General features: G+C 40.4%; 1 protein-coding gene across 2 annotated transcripts in view; it reads right to left on the minus strand.

The window, feature by feature from the left end:
• Positions 1 to 14381, minus strand: part of pacsin1a (protein kinase C and casein kinase substrate in neurons 1a) — a 36362-nt gene that overhangs the window by 17805 nt on the left and 4176 nt on the right. Inside the window, exon 2 of one of the 2 annotated variants that reach the window (XM_010891431.3) lies at positions 9223 to 9293. The exons of the other annotated variant lie outside the window; for it this stretch is intronic. The gene's annotated coding sequence lies outside the window, so the exon portion shown is untranslated. The remainder of the gene's footprint in view (positions 1 to 9222; positions 9294 to 14381) is intronic. 2 annotated transcript variants of the gene reach the window in all.

The raw sequence follows: 14381 nt of genomic DNA on the forward strand, positions 1-14381 counted from the left end.
GATGTTCTAGGACAGCGCAATCTCAAGATCTGCATGCAAATGCATACTACATATGCATCAGTACGTGAACACATAAATCAACACATTTTTGACACTGCTAGCGTGGACATCGAGGAGTCGCTGCTAGCACGGACCTCAGCGAGACCACTGACCCCTGCTTTTTACACATTTTCCCTCGACCATGACAAAAACAAATTCACCCTCTTGTTTACGTGACATGTTGTGTTTGAAAAATCAAACTTCCGTATTAAGGTTACTACAGCAGCGTACAATCTACCTTGTTCTAAATCACTCATCCTCACTAGGATATGTTTCAAGAATGAAAATATTGTGCTTTTTAATAAATGTGAAATAAATAGTAATAAATAAGCGCATTAAATATCTTAGCAGGCCTATATAATCAAGTGGAAAGAATTCCTAGTCGCTTCAGGATAACTACAAAAATGTTTGGCAAACGGAGTTAAATATATTGACTTGGTCATCGGACAAGCGACACATTACCCACATGCCATTGCATCACAATACGACATAAACCTATGAGATCATACAGTCTATGAATATTTGGACTCAGGCCTATAGGAATACCCTAAAACACAGCTGATCTGCTGGAATGGAGGACACTGGAGGACACTGGAGGGAGAGCAACATACAGACAAAGGCTCTTCAAGGGATGAGAGAGAGACATGGAGGCAGATGAAGAAGATGGGTGGAATGGGTGCATGGAGCACAGGAAGCTGTTGCTGTGAGGAAGAGAGAGCGCCAAAAGGTCAAAGTGCTAGCTAAATGGATCAGGACAGAGATGTTATTCATCTGGCAGTATGGTTACAGTGACAGTGTGGAATAAACAGCCTGTTGAAGGTTGCCAGGAGACAGACGCAGCTGTTGAAGGTTGCCAGGAGACAGAAGCAGCGGTGTGCGTGGTCCTTCAGTCATTACACATATCATATCAGCCGTGAACCTCATTAAGTCTGTCACCTGATAGTAGTCCGAAGGGTCAGCGAAGACGAGATGATGTTGGGAATGACGGCCGTTTCACAGTTTAATCAGGTAAAAGCGTGAGAGGTGGTTAGGTGGATGAGGTTTCATCAAGTCACTCTGCAATCAATTCCTATAGGGCCTTGTCATGTCCATAACAGCATTTGCACTCGAGCGAAAAAACGAGCAGGCTATCTTTGTAAACACATAAGGCATTCAGCAGAGTGTGTGTGTGTGTGTGTGTACAGGGTGGATGGGTATTTGAAGAAAAGTGGAATGGGCAGATTGTGAATGCGAATAGAAAAGGTGAGTGAGAGGGAATTCCATTACACTATAGTAACTTTGATTGGGGCCGTGGCTTCTTTCTGAAACCAGAAACGTTCTCAGGAAATCATTGGGGTATTAAAAACTCAGTTGCTCATATACAACCCTTTTAAGACATTTGACAAGAACAGAGAGTTTAAAAATGGAACAATAGTTGTTTAGACAGAGTCCCCGACTTTGAAATTTGCTAAACCAAAGCAGACTCATGATGGTATGCCCTTCAGTTGTGCACATATTCTGCCAATAATCCACATTTACTGATTTTTATGTTTTCATAGTCACTGTATGGATAATATATTTAATACGTTTGTTGTTAATCCCAGTACCAGAATTCATGAAGTCATAGGTGTTCTCCCCATTTCCCAGTCCGCCTGGTCAAAACTGGTTTTGTAGCATGGAGTCCAATTGCTCTGACCAATACTGATCGGTTCTTGCCATGGTGCTAACCACTTTAGTTCTTGCATGAAGGCTTGGTTTGGCTCGCCAAAAAGGGAGAGGGAGCAGATGTTGCAGTTCCTTACAATAAGTATAACAATGATCAAGCATGTTATCTCTGCATGTCCCACAGGATGTGTTAATGGGGAACATGGTTCTGAAATTCAAGACCCATGGTGGAACAGTTTCTAATTTGGTCAGAGTTCTGTGTAGGTCCGCAAGCGCCAGCTTTGTACCAACTTGGAGAATGATACACATGATGGCAGAGAGAATGTCTGATGACAATCTATGCAGGATGTAATCTAGTTTTACATGTTGGGAGAGTACGTGTTCCGTTACAGTAGTCACGCCACCAGCTAAGAACCATAAAACATACCGCGATCTTACCAAAGCTCTTGTCTTTCCTGTCTCCGAGGTATAGCTGAGATTTCATAAAGAAGATTACCTTACATCCCTCTGAAAAGGGGAAAGATGTACGTGTGCTAGGGCATTTATCAGCAGAACTAGTCCTGCTATGGGCCCTGTGATCTGCATGCTGGGCCATGGGATAGGAGTCAATTCAGAGCCGACGTGGCCATCCAGATGGGCAGCAGTAGCGTCTAAAAAACAGCCTCCCTCTACCCATGTACCTGCTCCCCTCCAGATAAAAGAAGATGTTCACTGAAGAGATTCCGACGGTAAATGGAATGTACTATCAAAAATGTCTGACCGACGCCAGACCAAACTGCAATATTCTGGGACCCAAACATTTGACATATGTGTCTCAATTATGTACGGGCACCAGCAATGGCTTGTGTTTTCCCTGCAGCAAAAGGAAGAGGGCAAAACAACACATGAGGACGTCATGCACCATATCCCACCCCCACTGCACACCCACAGCACAGTGATGGGACCAAAATACTGCCGCACAGTATAAATGTCCTCTCTTAGACATGGGGATGAAGGCACAGCAGCATTAAGTGAAAGGTAAGGTCTAGAAGCTGCTCTTTCAAGTGAGGACTGGATCACTGAATGGAAGCAAACCAAAAACCCAAAGCAGAATATGAGCAGTATTGAGCATAATCTGTATGCCCTACTGTGTGTTTGTGTGTGTGTGTGTGTGTGTGTGTGCATGTGTATGTGATATGCTCCTGCTGATGTAGGAGTGGGAGGGAAACAAATGAACCTGGCCAGGACTGCACTTTATGAAAACAGAAAGACCACACTTTGTAAAAAAAAGTGGTAAGGCTGCATTCACTTCCCCTGAATGGCTGCTCAGACCTATCTTTGACAAACAGACACAGACTTAATACATCCTGCTCATAGAAATCAACTAAAATGTGCTCTAAATCCTAGCCCTAACTAGATCCTAACCTCAAACCTACCCTAACCTCAACCTCAACCTCAATCCTAACCATTTTTCTTTTTTAAAGGGCCTTTAAGTACTTCACTGCTAATAAAAAATTGTCTCTCTCTCTTTTGTTTGCCCAATCAATACATATATTTATCAACATTCATTTTTCATTGGTTTCAAAAAAGCATGAAAAGCTCCCCATGCTTGTCAGTACAATGCTGGCTGAATGGGTTACTCAGACTTTTTACTCAGATATGGCCTAGGCTACAGTAGCTAGTCCGGCTGGCTGCAGGGCTGGGTCTTTTCTCTCCAATCCGACGACAGAAAAGCTTACCATCCAAATTCCAGAAATGTTTAGCAATCTCCAAGTTAGAATGATTCAAATGACCTGAACATGGCTACTGGCCACAAACACCAATGGTGGGTTTGGCAATAAAAGAAAGATACACAGAAAAGAACACCATACATACTGTACAGCATGATGGCTGATCTACGAAGCTACATTTTACAATTTTTTATGCATCCTAACCTGACCCGGCCAGACACTGCATTCCGTAGAGTAGAACAGGAATAGCTGACGATGTCATTGCTCCAGCATGCCAGACACGCTGACCTAGCCACGTGGGACAGGATTGGCCGTGTTTGAGCCAGGTGAATATTGGACTCTTGTGATCTGGTTAAAACTCCATTGATGCAGACAGATTCAGCCCTCGGTCCAAGATCCCTCCGTATTTATGCCTCTATCTATTGCTTGGTGTCACTTCCTATTGGATCACTCCTGACAAATTAACAAATGTCAATCAAAATAGGGTGGACTCAACCCTGAGCAGGGTGCTGAGACCCAAAACTAATACAGAATGTGTATATACAGTATATGGTTTTTCAGCAGGGTAAAGAAAGACTAAAGCGGTGAAATAGGGAAGGGAAAAATAATAATAATGGAATGGAAATATGGAAATAAGCATCTTTGAGATGCATGTCAAATAATTCATACTCATACTCAATTCATATCTCGAAGATCTAAGATGGAGTAATGTAAAGGTATTTTGAATATAGTACTGTTTATTATCATTAAGATAATGCAGATAGAGCTTAATGCAAAGATTGAATACACCAATTTTTATAAACAGCTTAAGCATTTGTATTCATGTACTCACTGTACATATACTGCATACGCAAGTATTTCTGTTGGGAAAGTCGCCACTGACACAGTGTATTTTCATTACAGAACTTCAAGGACAGAAAATGTTGATGCAAATTTAGAGCGGCATGTAATATTTGAGCATGGTTTTCAGGGTTGCTGGCTTTGAGCCCAAAATACTACTAAGCAGCTCATCATACTGAAATTCTACAGCTCTGTCAACACCACAGACAGAGAGAGACAAAGAGCGACAGATTTTGAACGGATGGGTTGTAGATCCCCAGGCTTGGCTGAAACACCACCTATCAGTAGGCAAAGCTGCTCGTGTTTGTTTAAAAAATGAAAGGCCCAAATTGCAGAGTGCCCATACTTTAGGTTGCACACACAATCACACACACACATGAACCTACAACACTGTCGTGTATTGCCTCCACTCATTAAACCGTCACTCATGCACACAAACCCCCTCTGAACACACCCAACACTGTGTCCTGGTAAAATACAGTGACCAGAGGGTGCCCTGCTGCCGTGGTTACGTAATCTACAGGCCTCCTGGTGACTGTGGTAGGACGGGGGTAAGGGAGAGGTTGAAGGAGACGTCGGGTGACGGGAGGAGCTCTTCCTCTTCAGAAACACCATACAGGCAGCAACACACACAACGCACCCCCACCAGGTCCTTCTGATGTAACACAGATGGTGAGCGTGGCCACGGCTCATACGGTCCCTCAAACTAGCGCAGAGCCCAGCGAGCAGGGAAAGGACTGGAAGGAAGGAGGCCACGATAACTCTGGGAGCGGAGCTCTTTAAATACCAACCCTTTTCCCCTGCTATCCATTTAGCTGCCTGATGCTCCCCAGAATACTGATGAGGGCTCTTCAAAGGCAGACTAAAAACTTAGTGTGTGTGTGTGTGTGTGTAGCTAGATGAAGCTAGAGGCTGTGAAAGAGGTGGTCCTAGCAAAGAATCAACATTGGTTTGCCAATGTGCATATCCAGAGTAAAATGGATTCAGAGTAAAATGGATAGCCGTTGGAATTGCGAAAAAAGTGTCCATGCTCACACAAAAGTGCCCACACTAGACATGACAAATCTTCCTAAAACGAAATAGGGTGATTTGGGTGTCCCAATTGTCAAGTGGGTTTTCTCCGTTACCAGACTGACCCACAAAGCTAAACAGTGATACAACAGTCAGATGGTTAGCCAGAGAACTACGTCCTACTGGGCTTACAGAAGAGACACTGGGGATAACTCCCTGGGCTCCTGGAGGAAGGCGGAGGTTAAGCTGGACCCTCGTGCCATAGGCTTTGGAGTCTAGTCAGACTGGATAATTACCCATACTAGAATAAATTCTAGGCCGACATACCGCATGTAAATAACACTTCACTTACATATCCTGTTTCCATCACACCTGTCCTGCCAGGGTGTAGGACTATTCTGACATGGCTAATTTTGAATGAACCGTCATTTTGAATTTGAATACGATATTCTCAGTTTTGTCTTCAGAGTTCACACCCTCTCTAGTTCCGTAACTTACATTTGTTTTACAAACACAACTGTTTCTAAGACGAGAATAAGGTGTAATAGAGTGTAATAGAGTGCTATAGAGTGTAATAGACTGTAATAGACTGTAATAGAGCGCATGGTGGACGGTTAGGTCCTCTGAGGCGTAAAATGACATTGGATGCCTTGGATGCTTGCCTAATAAACCCATCTGCAGAATGTATGTCAATCTGTCATTATCACAGGCAAGGGAGAAGTAAAACAGAATCAGCACTAATGATGACTGTCAGTGATCCAGACGGTATGTAAGACAGCCTAGTTCAGCGCTTTACTACAATGCTTATTTTGACTCAGAGAGAGTACAGGAAATGCATTGGTACAGAGCAAAGCCTACACTATCCAGGTCCAGTAACATGTCAGTCAAGGCAGCACTAACATGACAAGACTGACTGTGCCAGGTAAAATACAAAGACAGGAGCTCGGTCTAAATTCCCATAAGCATCTTAGGCTTCTATTTATACACAGCTCTTGTTGCGACAGGCAGATCCGTCACTATCAGGTCAAAAGTCTTGGTTGAAGAAGGTTTATCAGGCTATAAAGTGTATTTATTTTGACTCTAGTTTAACATTGGTCAAAACAAATATAGACGCAACTTTTTTTTATCTTTCCTGGTATCGGACGGAGAGAAGTAGGAAATCAGGAATAACTTTGTTTGTATGTACGACCTTGGGGGGTTGCTGTTGCCAGGGTTACTTTCTATATGTAATGTATTAAAATGACTAGTTAATCAATAACATAACATTTAGATTATTTAAACTCACTTAAGTTCTGGAAACCTAAATTTGTTATGACAAAACATAATGAACAGGCCTTAGTTGAAAATAATTAACAGATCATAGGGCTCTCTGTTAAGATGCTGAAGAGATGTTGGTGGTATCTGGTCTTTGTTCTGTAAGTACTGAATATAGCCTGTCTGTCTTGAAAGGATCATTTACACTGGGGAAGGAGGGGACCCACTGGGACGACTCCTATTTAGCCAAGTTCAGGACATCATTCAACTAGCAGTGTGTGCATATGAGACTGTAACCACTGTTTCCTGCAACTGCTGTATTAATAAAGGGTAAATTTGAGTATTCAGACTTTTCTTCATAATTTGTGGCAATTTCCAGGACAAAGCAATCTGATTAATTCATGTAATTTTTAGACATTAGAAAATGAAAACAATGAATATTGATAGTTGAAAACCTTTGATATTTCAAATGAACATACAATGGCTATGGTCATAAATGGATGTTACATTTTACCTTATCTTTCTAACCCATTACTGGATAATAATACAATTGAGCTATGCCTTTACATTCCAATTGATTATACACCGTGATCTTCAAGAATTTGACTTGGAAATATTAATTTGATGTTTTCTTTTGCACATTTAGTCTCACCTTTTTCTTGTAATGGAGGAGTCACTGCTTCAAAACATTGTAGATTATTATGCCTTATGCTGGAGCCACTTTGATATTGTTATAATTTCAGTAGTTGAGGTTAACTGAAAATGCAAGTCTGTTCAGGTTTGTGTTCGTTAGGGCACCTGCTTGGAGTTTTTTTCCAAACCAATGTGCTTCTACACAATCCTTTCTCCCTATACAATGCCTTTCTCTCTATACAATCCCTTTCTCTCTATATAATTCCTTTCTCTCTATACAATCCCTTTCTCTCTACATAATCCCCTTCTCTCTATACAATCCCCTTCTCTCTATACAATCCCTTTCTCTCTATGCAATCCCTTTCTCTCTACATAATCCCTTTCTCTCTATACAATCCCTTTCTCTCTATACAATCCCTTTCTCTCTATACAATACTTTCTCTCTATAAAATCCTTTCTCTCTATATAATCCTTTCTCTCTATACAATCCCTTTCTCTCTATACAATCCTTTCACTCTATACAATCCTTTCTCTTTATACAATCCCTTTCTCTCTATACAATCCTTTCTCACTACTCCTGCTGCAAAAAGGGCTTTATAAAATACATTTGACTGATCAATTTAGGGTATACATCTTAAATTGAACAATTATCGGGATACATAGGCTACCTTTCGCACACCCCACTGAGCAAACAACATTGAAAAGATGTTGAAAATACTTATTCCTCGTTGAAAAGACATTGAAAAGATCCTCAGTGGGATGCAAAAGTGTGTATTAGCAATGTTTTTTAAAATGCAAAATACAGAACTAAACTACATATCAAACCTTTATTTTTTGCTTAAAATCTTTAATCAACCAGATATTATAATGCTTATCCACTGCAAGAGGAATCATGAGATTGAATTTAAACCCTATCCTATCTGCACCAGGCACTATCACTGGGCAGAGTGCTTGTTGCCAACACACTTTTCCTCATCAAATATCATAATTACGTCCTAAAAATATGTTTCAGATCAAACACGCACAATGTCATAATTATTTCTCACACACATTTTTCGAAAGTACCTGTATTCTGATTATAATATTTTGCTGATATTGTAACTGATTACAGTTTTTCATCATCTATTGCTCCCTAAGTCCAATGGTTTTGGCTCTCCTTCCCTCTTCTGAAGCCCAAACAGCTGGCTGTCCCTGGAGTAGAGTGCACCCTAGAACTGAGCCAGAATCTGCTGATGGTGATGCACAGAAAATCCACTCTAATGGCCCTGCAAATGTAAACATGTCTATTCTAATAAAGACATTTCATTGCCTCCCAGGAATCGGAAGAAGGTTATTTCTTAAAGACCACAAAAGGGGAAGCAATTAAGCAAGGAATTCAGCAATGATTCCATAATTATAGTTTGTTGTGTTAGTGCTATTTTAGGAGAGATGATAAAAACATTTGTGGATTCAAGGGGAAGTCAACATTAAAGGACATGGTCTCACCTGGTCCCACAAAATGACCAGGTGAGACCAGGTTTGTATTTCACAGGTGATTCACTAGAAGATCCTATGGCCTTGTTTGGATTAGTTCCCAAGGCCCAAAATACTTCTGGTTTTCATCTACTCCTAATTTACTTTTTATAAGGGACTAATCCAGATCTGGAACACTAGGTGACTGAAATAAACAAAAACAAGTGTTTGAGGCTACCGCGAGTTGAATAGCCCTGTCCTAGAGTATGTAAACATGGGGATGCATTCACTGCATGTTGTGAGTTCCATAGGCAGTGGAAATGATAGGAAATGGAAAGGTCTACAGTACATTACTGTTGACTGACTGGTTCCTCTTAGATTACAGGAACGCCTATTAACCCCAGGGTAATTGGAATGTCATCCTCGAGAAACATCAGTGATGTTGCTGATGTACTTTCAATCAGCCCATTTGGATGTGTTTATTTTGTTACACGTTCGTGGACAAGGAAGCAATTACAACCAAACTACGGCCAACATGGAGCCAGATGACCCCGACAGTGCTGCTCTAATCCCAAGAAAACAGAACACCACAACATCATAAAAATGAAGGCTAAGAGGACAAGAAATCTTTAAGACTCACCTTTACCACTGGATGGGAAATCAGGTTTCCATAAACCCTGAAGAGAGCTGCTGTCCTCTAAAGGAGTTCACCTAATGCACACAGAGACAGAGACAGGTTCGCCACCCTGTTTTCTGCTGTTTGATTTGAATAAAGCTGACCTGCCCACGATTCAGCATGACAGAAGATAATATGGAAGTGTGGCGCCTTGACAAAACACCAGACACACACAAATGTCTGGTTTAGCACTTCAACCGATGACCAACATACCTCCAACACAAAGTTTGTTCCTGAACATCACTTCAACACTCACACACTCAGACGCTTTCAATGATTAAAAAAAAATTGAGGAATGCATCTTGCGGTTTCTGTTTTATGGTCCCATTCAGTTCCCTTCCACAGAACAAAATAATTAGTCCTTACAGGCCTGGAGTAAGCTCACTGATCCTGAAATGGAGAGGCAATGTTTTCAACTAAAGATTTTCAAACGGATCACAAGATAATTTTTTCATTATGTTTGGTTGAGATAAACTCAACAAAGAAATATGAGGGCACATATTGATAATACATTGACAGGTGGCAAGGTGACGCTCATAAATTTTTTATTCTAATCCAGGATATTTTTTGTCTGTCATTTTTATATACAGTACCAGTCAAAAGTTTGGACACACCTACTCATTTAAGGGTATTTATTAAAATTTCTTCCAAATTGTAGAATAGTAGTGAAGACATCAAAACTATTAAATAACACATATGAAATCATGTAGTAACCAAAAAAGTGTTTAACAAATCAAAATGTATATTTTAAATTCTTCAAAGTAGCCACCCTTTGCTTTGATGACAGCTTTGCACACTCTTGGCATTCTCTCAACCAGCTTCATTAGGTAGTCACCAGGAATACTTTTCCAACAGTCTTGAAGGAGTTCACAAATATGCTATGAGATCATTCACACATATGTGTGAATGATCTCTAAAAAGACGAAATGCATGATTTCCACTGATGTTTCCACTAATGTCTATTTCTCATGTTTCTTGGCTCAAGCAAGTCTCTTCCTATGATTACTTCGGTAGTGGTTTCTTTGCAACTATTTCACCATATAGGCCGGATTCATGCAGTCTCCTCTGAACAGTGGATGTTGAGATGTGTCTCTTGATGAATATATTTGGGTTGCAATCTGAGGTGCAGTTAATTGCCGATTTTTGAGGCGGGTAACTCTAATGAACTTATCCTCTGCAGCAGAGAGAACTCTGGGTCTTCCTTTCCTGTGGCACTCTTGATGAGAGCTATTTTATTCATAGTGCTTGGTGGTTTGGTGCAGTTGGTCCTTACATGTTCCGTATTGACTGAGAGTCATGTCTTAAAGTAGGGATAGACTGCCATTTCTCTTTGCTTATTTCAGCTGTTTTTGCCATAATATGGACTACTACAGTACAGGCATAATGATGGTCTTCTGTAAACACACCCTATCTTGTCACAACAAAATGAATATGCTGATAATAAGTAACCTAATTGTAATTGTAACACATTCTAGGTGTCTAGCCCATGAAGCTGGTTATGAGAATGGAAAGTGTGCAAAGCTTTTATCAAGGGAAATCCTGGATACTTAGAATCTTCTTCAATGTGAAAAATAGTCAACCTAAAATAATACACTTGAACGAGTTGGTGTGTCCAAACTTATGACTGTTTCTGTATATATATAGTATTTTGTTTGTCATCTTCATTAATACACTACAAACAAACAACTTTAACTGTAAATCTGTTACCTTGTCAAATTTGATCTGGCATACCACTTCATATGCATTCCATACTGCCCCACTGAGAGTGTAGCGAGGATTATCAGCAACATAGTTTATCAAACATTTAAAGAAATAGTGCCTCAGATATAGGATGTCCAGGTGGGCATCACTATGACAACTCCACCATGTACATGCCTCTTTCTCTCTGAACTGAAAACATAAAAGCCAACGTAACGTGATGGGAACATATTAGGAAAATTTTAACAGAAGCAAATGCGCAAATATGCAAACATATACTACAATGCAGACCACAAAAAAAGGAACCTTAAGGCAGTGAAGAAATAATTCACATGCTCAGTCCAGTCCATTCAACCCTGCAGGCTGAGTCCAAGGACACCAACAACATAAAAAGAAGTGTTCCAAAAGTGTTCTTCAGCTTCTGGGTTCTAAGGAGAAAATATTTTTATTGTTTTTGGTTACTTGTTGAACCCTTTTTTGTCCCATAACCCCAAAAGGCTCCTACCATGAACCAAAAATTCTTCTCTGCAATTAAAAATAGGTTTATTATGTAGAGACAGACAACCCTTGAATGTGCATTTTATAGTCCAGATGCACACAGGCTGACAGATCATTTGTTTCATTCACATTTTCCCACATCGAAGGGGTGCTTGCAATTATAAGACTCTAAATGAGGGACAACCTACTGATGAAGCGTGATGTCCTAAAAAGACAAAATACCAGGCTACTTTATATTGTCATCTTTTTCCTAATGACCCATGATCATGTTATGATAAAATGTCAGAGGTTGCAAGATGAAGTTTGTCTTAAGTAGAGAAGAGAGAATTGTAATTATTATCTGTACCTCATCTAACTTCACACAATAAATCAAAAGATCACACTATTATACATTTATTTCAACAAAGAACACAGACTGAGACCAAGGTCTCTTTAACAGCTGGGCCCTGCGCATACATGTTTACACACACAGTTTAGGTTCAGTGATTAAAAAAGACGAACAGAAAATGGAAAAACACATTGTACAGACAAAACAAGACACAGATAACAAACACAAGACAAAGTATATTAAACACTGGTGTTATTCCCTCAGTGGCCTCGTGTTTTTTTTACTTTCTTCTTGTTCTCCTGCAGCCTGTAGAGATAAGATGGCCAGGTTGTCCTTTAAAATCACCTTTCTCACATGCCCTCTTTCTCCTCATCCATTTTCACGGGCTGCCAGACACCACTGCCTGCGTTGAAAGCCTGACAGCCCTAGGTTCAGTCACAGCAACAGCGAATGACTATCACCTACCCACTTACTGATTCACGTTCACCATGGGACCCCTTGGCCCTTTCACCCTCCATGAGCCTCTCTCTTGCTGACACTAATAGAAGTCCTGTCCTCACATTATATAATATGTGAGGTCATTGTGAAAAAAAAATTGAGCTGTAACAAAACTACGAGACAACGATTAACAGTATGCCTGTCATGATAAAGGTCACAGTTACCATGGCTTTAATAAGGCCTCTAGTTCCAGAAAAGCAGTAGCTCGTTCTTTCCCCCCCCCCCCCCATATCCATTCCCCCTCACCCTCCTCTCCCTTTCCCTCTCCCTCCTTTATCCCCCTCTCTCACAAGTAAATCTAGATCAGCAACATTTGTTTACTGTAGTAATGCAACATCAGGCCAGTTTCATTATATTTTAATTGCTATGAGAATGGCTTTAATTGTTATGAGAATGGATTTAATTGTTATGAGAATGGCTTTAATTGTTATGAGAATGGATTTAATTGTTATGAGAATGGATGGAGCCCTGTTTCACTGTAGTTATAATTTGGTCACTTTACATTTCATCTGTGAAGGGTCTTAAAGTAACTGTGCAAATCAGCTGATACATTTTTGGAACTTTAATTTTGGATTATAACAGAAACAACGAGGCAAGGACGCCTGTAAGGGGAAATTAGTCATGACAAGTGTGAAGGCAAATTTTGTGAGTGTACAGGGATTCACACAGAAAGCGAATTTGTCTTCTTTTTTTTTTCACCAGAGAATTTGAGCAAAACCTGTCCTGTAGCTCAGTATGTCCTGTCTTGACTTTCACACAGCCAACTAACTATTCTGCCTATCATTGTCAATGCCTAACATGTGATTGGGAAAATCAATATGGCTGAATCAGGTTAGCAGGACTCCTCCAGGGAGCCATTCTAACTCCAATCTTCCATCCTGCTAGATGGGTCTACTTCTATGTTCACTGGGGATTCTCCCAGCGGCAAGTGACGCCGCTGAACCTCTGAGCAAAAACGGTTGTTGTTAAAATGCTGAATATTGCTGAATAAATTCTAGTGGCACTGAAACACTGATTGCTGATGCACCACCACACCTTTTGCTGGTTGTGGTTTAAGTAAGCGATAAGGCATGAGGGGGTGTGGTATATGGAAAACATACCACAGCTAAGGGGTGTTCTAAGCCACGACACACTGCGGAGTGCCTTGACACAGCGCTTAGCCATGTTATATTGGCAAGATATAACAAATATATTATATACCAAGGCTATCAGCCAATTAGCATCCAGGAATCTAACCACCTAGTTTAGAATAGACTGCACACTATGGCTATGACACAACATTCATTTATGCGGTTCCAATTATTTTGTTACCCAGTTTATAATAGAAATAAGGCAACATTGGGTAGTGTAGTTACTAAAAAGAGACGAACAGGTAGCACATCTCAGAAATAAGACAAAAATTGACAGCTCACTTACATTTCATGTTATGGTAACTAAAATATTCAGTGATTGTTTTTTCGTTCAGTACTCCTTGTAAGGAGTACCATCCCTAGTAAGACAACTCTGGGGTCTGTGGTATATGGACAACATTCCATGGCAATGGTCTGTATCCAGGCAATGGACAATCCAGACAGCATTGAACTGTGTGTAAAAAAAGCTCTTAGACGCGGTATATTGGCCTTACACAACACCCCCTCAACCCTTTTCCTAAATAACACAATATAAAACACAATATGGCATCATCTTCCACATTTCCACAGAGCTCTATCTGTTAATCCTGAGTTATTTTTCAACACAAATAAAAACAGATGAAATCTAAAGTGGGGGAGGGGATTAAAAGCTACCTAGAGTGCAGTGCTACATTATGGTTAGCTTACTCGGTTATGATTAAGCTTGCTATCTTCTCCCACTGCTTTCCTCTGTCAGACTGGCTGCAGTGTTAGTGAACATTACAGCACTCTCTGATAATCACAGCGATGTGATAGACCCTTAGGCTGAATGAGCACAAAAAACAACAACACATTGAACTCCAAAAGTATTTGGCCAGTGCCACATTTTTGCATTTCTGGATCTGTATTCCAGCACTTAGGATTTGAAATAATACAACGAATATGTAGTTAATCATTAGTATGCAGACTGGCTGATTCGCGAGAACTTTAAT

This window comes from Esox lucius, chromosome 12 (assembly GCF_011004845.1).
Source record: "Esox lucius isolate fEsoLuc1 chromosome 12, fEsoLuc1.pri, whole genome shotgun sequence".
NCBI lineage: Eukaryota > Metazoa > Chordata > Actinopteri > Esociformes > Esocidae > Esox > Esox lucius.